Genomic DNA, 5980 nt, shown 5'->3' with positions numbered 1-5980 from the left:
TCTACACGGGCTGTAAGCAAACTACAGTGATCATCTCAGTAGATATACAACGACTAACTTTGATATAATTACAACCTCGAACTATTTGAATCTGGTAGAACTCTTGGATACTTGCTCTTGACTCAACTCAAAGATCAAAAGAATGAAATAAAAGAGAGAATTCTTCAATTTTATTGAAATGAGATGCTACAAATGAATAAATAAGTTGCTATTGATAGACTACACTATAAGAATTTTGGGCTTTAATGTCAGTTGAAAAAAGTGAAATCGAATGTATAATGTCGATTTTTTTTTAAAAAAGCGGATTTTTAATGTCAGTTTTAAACTGATATTAAAGACAGCCTACAATGTTGGTTTGAAACCTACAATAAAGATCCCCATTTATTTATTTTTTTAACTTTTGTAAAAGATATCTCTCATTCATTTCACTACCTTTATTCTCTCTCATTTCTCACTTCTCTCTTACAAACCCTCTCTTCCCCTTGACCGTACCAATCATCACCAACGTTGGCGTTGTTTCAGTCGCTGTCATCGTCACGTTGCCCAAGTTTTTCCAGTCGTGCAGATCACGTGTCGTTCGCGGGTTGTTCAACTTGCCTTGTTCGAAGATCGGCAAGCCCCGTCGTAGAAGCTTAGTCGTGTTGGGTAAGCCGTTTGGTCGTTAGATCTGGTCGGCTAGCTCTGTTGTGGGGTTTGGTGGAGTTCAGCTCGCCGTAGAGGAGGGTCGCCGATGTCAGATCTGTAGATTTAGTCGTGGGCTTTTTTGATCTGGTCGTCTATTTGCCTAATCTACTCATGGGTCTTCGACATGGTGATTCAGCACTGTTCGCAAGGTCCGACACTCGCCGACGTTATGCATTCACTAGATCTATCGGTCTCAGCTTAGATCTGTTCCGATCTTCGAGCTCCGGTTTGGATCTTTTCAAGCTTGTGAGTTGTTTGAGTTGTTTGCTTGGTAAGGTAGAATTTTCTTTTCATATGTATTCTCAATTTAGTAATTTAAAGTTATTTCATTCATTTTATTTTTATTCTAATGATTAAGCTTCTTGACATTTTAAAATGTTGGAATTAAATTAGTTCAAGAATATATACTTAGTTGGTAGTCTTGCTTCGTGTGGTTCAAGTGTATATTAAAACCATTTTTCTTTCAATTATATATAAACTAATTTGGTCTTTGGTTGATTAAGCTTGGTGTGGTTCAAGTGTTATTTCATTCATTGTATTTTTATTCCAATGATTAAGTTTTTGAAAATTTGAAATGTTGGAATGAAATTAGTTCAAGAATATGTACTTGGTTGATAGTCTTGCTTGGTGTGGTTCAATTGTATATTAGAACCATTTTTTTCAACTATATTTTAGCCTTTATTATTTTATTCGTGTTATTCTTTTGATTTTATCTAAAAATTTAATGTTAACTAATCTAGGTATTGTTGTTGATTATGGTTCATAAGATTTTAAAGTGTTGAGATGAAAATTAGTTCATGAATATGAACTTATTTGATGGTCTTGCTATCATCTTTTTGTTTGGTGGCTGATGTGTTTATAGAACATTTTCTTGGGTTATATTTTAGCCTTGAAAATATTTTATTTGTGTTCTTTTGTATTTTTCATGTTTATATAAACAAGTTTTAGGTCTTATTTGATTATGATTAAGTTTACAAGCTTAAGGTTACCTAATTTTTCCTTATTATTGTTTATCTTTTTTTGTAGATTAAGTTGCATATTTTACAATCATAGATAAGTCATGGATGAAAATGAATAAATGCCAACTTAGTATAGTTTAGGGGTTGAGATGTTTATTAAAAATAGTTTATAACATTCAAGTATGCCGAATGTCATGAGTTGTCCATGTTTGAAGTGTATGAATTCAAAGACTCTAAATGTGAACACAATAAGAGATCACTTATTTTTTTAATTGTATAGATCAAAGTTATTAGACATGGATTTTTCACGGTGAATCATTATCGATTAAGAGAGACAATAAAAATGTGTCGACTAGTGAAAGAGACAATGTTGATGAGGATGATGTTGATGATACAATTAGAATGTTTGAGGCTACACTCAACTATTTTAATGAAAAATCTGATAATTTTGAAGAATTACTAGATGATGTGAAGAAACCATTGTATCCAAATTGTAAAACTTTTACCAAAATATCTACATTGGTAAAGTTATATAATTTAAAAGCTAAATTTGAATGGAGTGATAAGAGTTTCACTGAGTTGTTGGAATTAATTCATGACATATTACCGAGTTCTAATGAAATTCCAACTTCTACTTATGAAGTAAAAAAGATTTTGGGTACTCTTGGAATGAAGTATGGGAAGATTCATGCATGTAGCAACGACTGTTGTTGTTTAGAAAAGAACTCTCTGATGTAAATGTATGCCCTTTTATGGTACGTCAAGATGGAAGCTTGATGCATTATTTTATGAGGTGAAAATATGGAATGAAATGCGGTGATGGAAATGCGTTGAGCAACAAGCTTTCTCAGCGGAATCCAAGTTTAAACTTCACTAAGTTTCCTGGTAAGTCCAGGGTCGAACTCAGGGACTTGGGAAATCGATATGCGGTGATAATTTTCCAAAAGGTTTTGCGGTAACTGGTAACTCAAATAGTTGTTTGGTGTTGTTGGTTGCGGTAATAAAATAAACGAATGCGGCGGAGTTTCGAAAAGAGTTGATAATACGGAAGATGCGATAAGTATGTGGTGAATGGGTTGAGAAGGGGTTCGGCTAACACTTCATAGGATACGTTCATGTTATGCGATCATGCAACACACATACAATAGTAAACCATCTCTGGACGCAAATGCTACGACTTCTAATACTAGAACGTATACGATATATGCGATGAGTCTATAGGACCTACACATAAGCCTTAATATCATACCTATCTCTAGGGTGCATGCAATGCAGGTTGACAAACAGAGCTTATCTCTAAGTCCCTATCTCTTGCTTATGCAGATCTAATCTTTCTCTCTCAAGTCTAGATTCTAACCTAGATCTCTCAAGTCTTAGGTTATTTCTTTAGACTCTTTCTCGAGTAGCTCTAAAGGGGTGTTGGGCACAATAGAAAACAAGATAATCGCATGCGATGAAGATCCTAGGTCATGTTAGCTTAGTTCTTCTCAACCCATTCGATAAGTTTAGCTACTCATGCGTACTTTCAAGAGAGTGAACAGATGTAGATAAAGAAATTCCATTGTATAGATATAGAGTTGAAATACAAAATAACAATACAAGATGAGAATAAAGAGCCTGGTAGCAATCTCTTGCTTCCCAAGGCTTTTACACTGTCTTTTCTACTATGATCAAAAGATAGTCTCGCTCTCGCGAGAGTTGGCCCGCTCTCTACTTTTCCACGGCTCCGGGTTCACTCTCGAGTTGTCCTGAGCGATCTTTCAGCATCTCTTCCCTTTTCTCGCTCCGCCTTAAAATAAAAGAAAAACTAAGAACAAGGCTATTCTAAGGGAAAATTCTCTAAGTGTTCGAACTCGCTGAACCAGCTGAACCCCTTTTCCGAAGGTTGCCTTCGATATTTATAGAGCTTCGGGGTGAAAGGCAGCTTCTCTCTTATGATTGCATAGATGGGATGACTTTAATTCTCTGACTGATGTGCCTAATATTTGTCACCGAAAAGCTGAATGTACTTGTTGTCGTTAGCGGCTTGTCAACTTAATTCGGATTCGACCGTCATCAGCTTTCTGTCTCATCATGATTAATTATGCCTTTCACCCAGATGCGACCACCAAGTTGCGCCGGCTCTATGCAGCAATCTTTCTTGAGCAGATGTTTGCGAGCACAAATCACGACAAAACCTTACGGTAACGCTGCGCTCGTCCGTTGATTTCTTGTGATCACGCTTTTCGCCTTGCGTCAACACATATTCTGCATAAAAATACAAAAGTTAACTGTTTCTATGCGATGGACGCATGCGACCGCAATGTTATAAACTTAAGGCTTTTTGGACGCAATCTAGCATATTTTATCAATGCAAACTTTCATTGGTTAATAACTTAGCACTGTAATAACGTGCATTTCTGCTCGTTATCAAAGCTTCATAAAAATTTAAAGGAAAGGGCTAAGAATGTTCTAGAAAAAGTCTTGTGGTATTTCTCCCTATTTTGAAGATTTGAAAGAATGTTTTGAAGCAAGGAAACATCAAGTTTGTTGTCGTGGCATGCCAAAATAAAAAAAGAAAAAAGAAAAAAAGAAAAAGATGGTTTATTACAACATCTAGAAGATGCACTATCGTGGAAAAAAGTAGACAATTTGTGGCTAGAGTTTAGGTCAGAACTTAGAAATCTTCGTCTTGCTCTTTCCACAGATGGGGTAAATCCACATGGAGATCTTAGTAGTAGATATAGTTGTTAGCCGGTGATGTTAGTATCTACCTCCATATGTATATTGACATACATTGCGTAAGTATTACTCATCTTGATTCACAATCTTTATGTATATTTTTTTCATGTTTAAATAATAACTTTTGCTTTGTTTAGGTATTTTTGGGATTAATGTGATCGTGATATTACCAAGAAGTTTTTTATAATTGACCAAGCAAAAATATCGCCACATGTGAAGTCTCTAGATCTTTGATTTAGAAATTTAGCCAACCAACTAGAATTGGCTAATTTAGGCCAATTAGTTCTTATTCCATATAACATAGGGTAAGTAAATACAAGTGCTTTAGTTATTTTTAACTTTCATTATACATGTACTAATATTTCAAAATTATTGCTTATTATAGTTATCATTGGATATTGATTGTAATCAATCTTCAAGAAAATTGTGTTTATGTTTTGGACTCTATTCGAAGTAAGGTTCAAGAGGAACTTCATGGAGTTATAAATATGTAAGTGTAACTAATTTTTCTTAGCTCTTAATTCAAGTATTTATGTTTGGCTAATGTTTTCAAACTATTTAGTGGATTGAAAACATGGCAAGCCAAACACGATCTCCAACACCATCGGTCTTCTCCAAAATGGAAACCTATAAAGGTAAATTTACATTCATATTTTAACAAATTATGTTCATTCAAACATAAGAATAATTGTTTTCAACTTCTTCACATGCAGTGTCCTCGTCAATTAGATTCTGTAGGATGCGGGTACTATGTGCAAAAGTATATGCACAAAATAGTGCAAATCCTATTACTTTCATTACTAACCTCGTACATAAATTCTTTATTTTTTATATACTAGCTTTAATTTAATAAATGATGTAAACTTATGTTGAGTTTATTATTATTTTTTTTTGTAGTTCAATACAAAAAATGCATATACCCAAGGAGAGATTGACGTAATTCGAACACAATGGACAAGTTTTGTTGGCCGATTTGTGTAAGGATATACTTATTATTTTTTTGTCTCAATAGAATGTAAATGCTAGTGTTCGCACAAGATTCCAAGAGAAATTTATTTCATGGAACTTGAACTTTGTATTTGTATTAATTTTGTGGAAAGTGAGTACAATTTCTAATACATAGTATTTTGATGCTTTCAAAATAAATTATAATCTTTAAGCTGGTTGATCTTCTTGAACGATCGGCTTTTGGGCTTGTTGATCTCCTTGGGTGATCGACCTTTGGGCTTGTTGATCTTCTTGGATGATCGACCTTTGGGCTTATTGTTCTTCTTAGATGATCGAATTTTGGGCTCGATGATATTCTTGGACGATCGGCCTTTGGGCTTGTGACCTTCTTGGACGATTGGCTTTTGGGCTTGTTGATCTTCTTGGACGATCGGCCTTTGGCTTGTTGATATTTTTGGATGATCTTCTTGGAGGATTAGTGTTCGCACGAGTCTTCCAGAGAAACTTATTTCATGGAGTTGAACTTGAGTTGGTGTTGATGTTGAGGTTGATTTGATGTGATGTGGTTAAATCTCTAATACTTGATCCTCTGATTCTCTCTCAGTTGGGTGAATGTGCTTGACTTGAAGAAGAAAAGCATCGAACGTCTTGGAAGAGTGTTTATGTCT

At 34.8% G+C, this 5980-nt stretch overlaps 1 pseudogene; it reads left to right on the top strand.

Moving 5' to 3' along the window:
* Positions 1-795: 795 nt before the first annotated feature.
* LOC150036193 (uncharacterized) lies at positions 796-5345 on the top strand (annotated as a pseudogene).
* Positions 5346-5980: the final 635 nt, after the last annotated feature.

The sequence above is a fragment of the Benincasa hispida genome, chromosome 5 (assembly GCF_027475165.1).
Source record: "Benincasa hispida cultivar pf3 chromosome 5, pf3_genome.v1.1, whole genome shotgun sequence".
Taxonomy (NCBI): Eukaryota; Viridiplantae; Streptophyta; class Magnoliopsida; order Cucurbitales; family Cucurbitaceae; genus Benincasa; species Benincasa hispida.
Note: the sequence above shows the minus strand (reverse complement) of the source record. Positions and strands in the feature narration are given on the sequence as shown.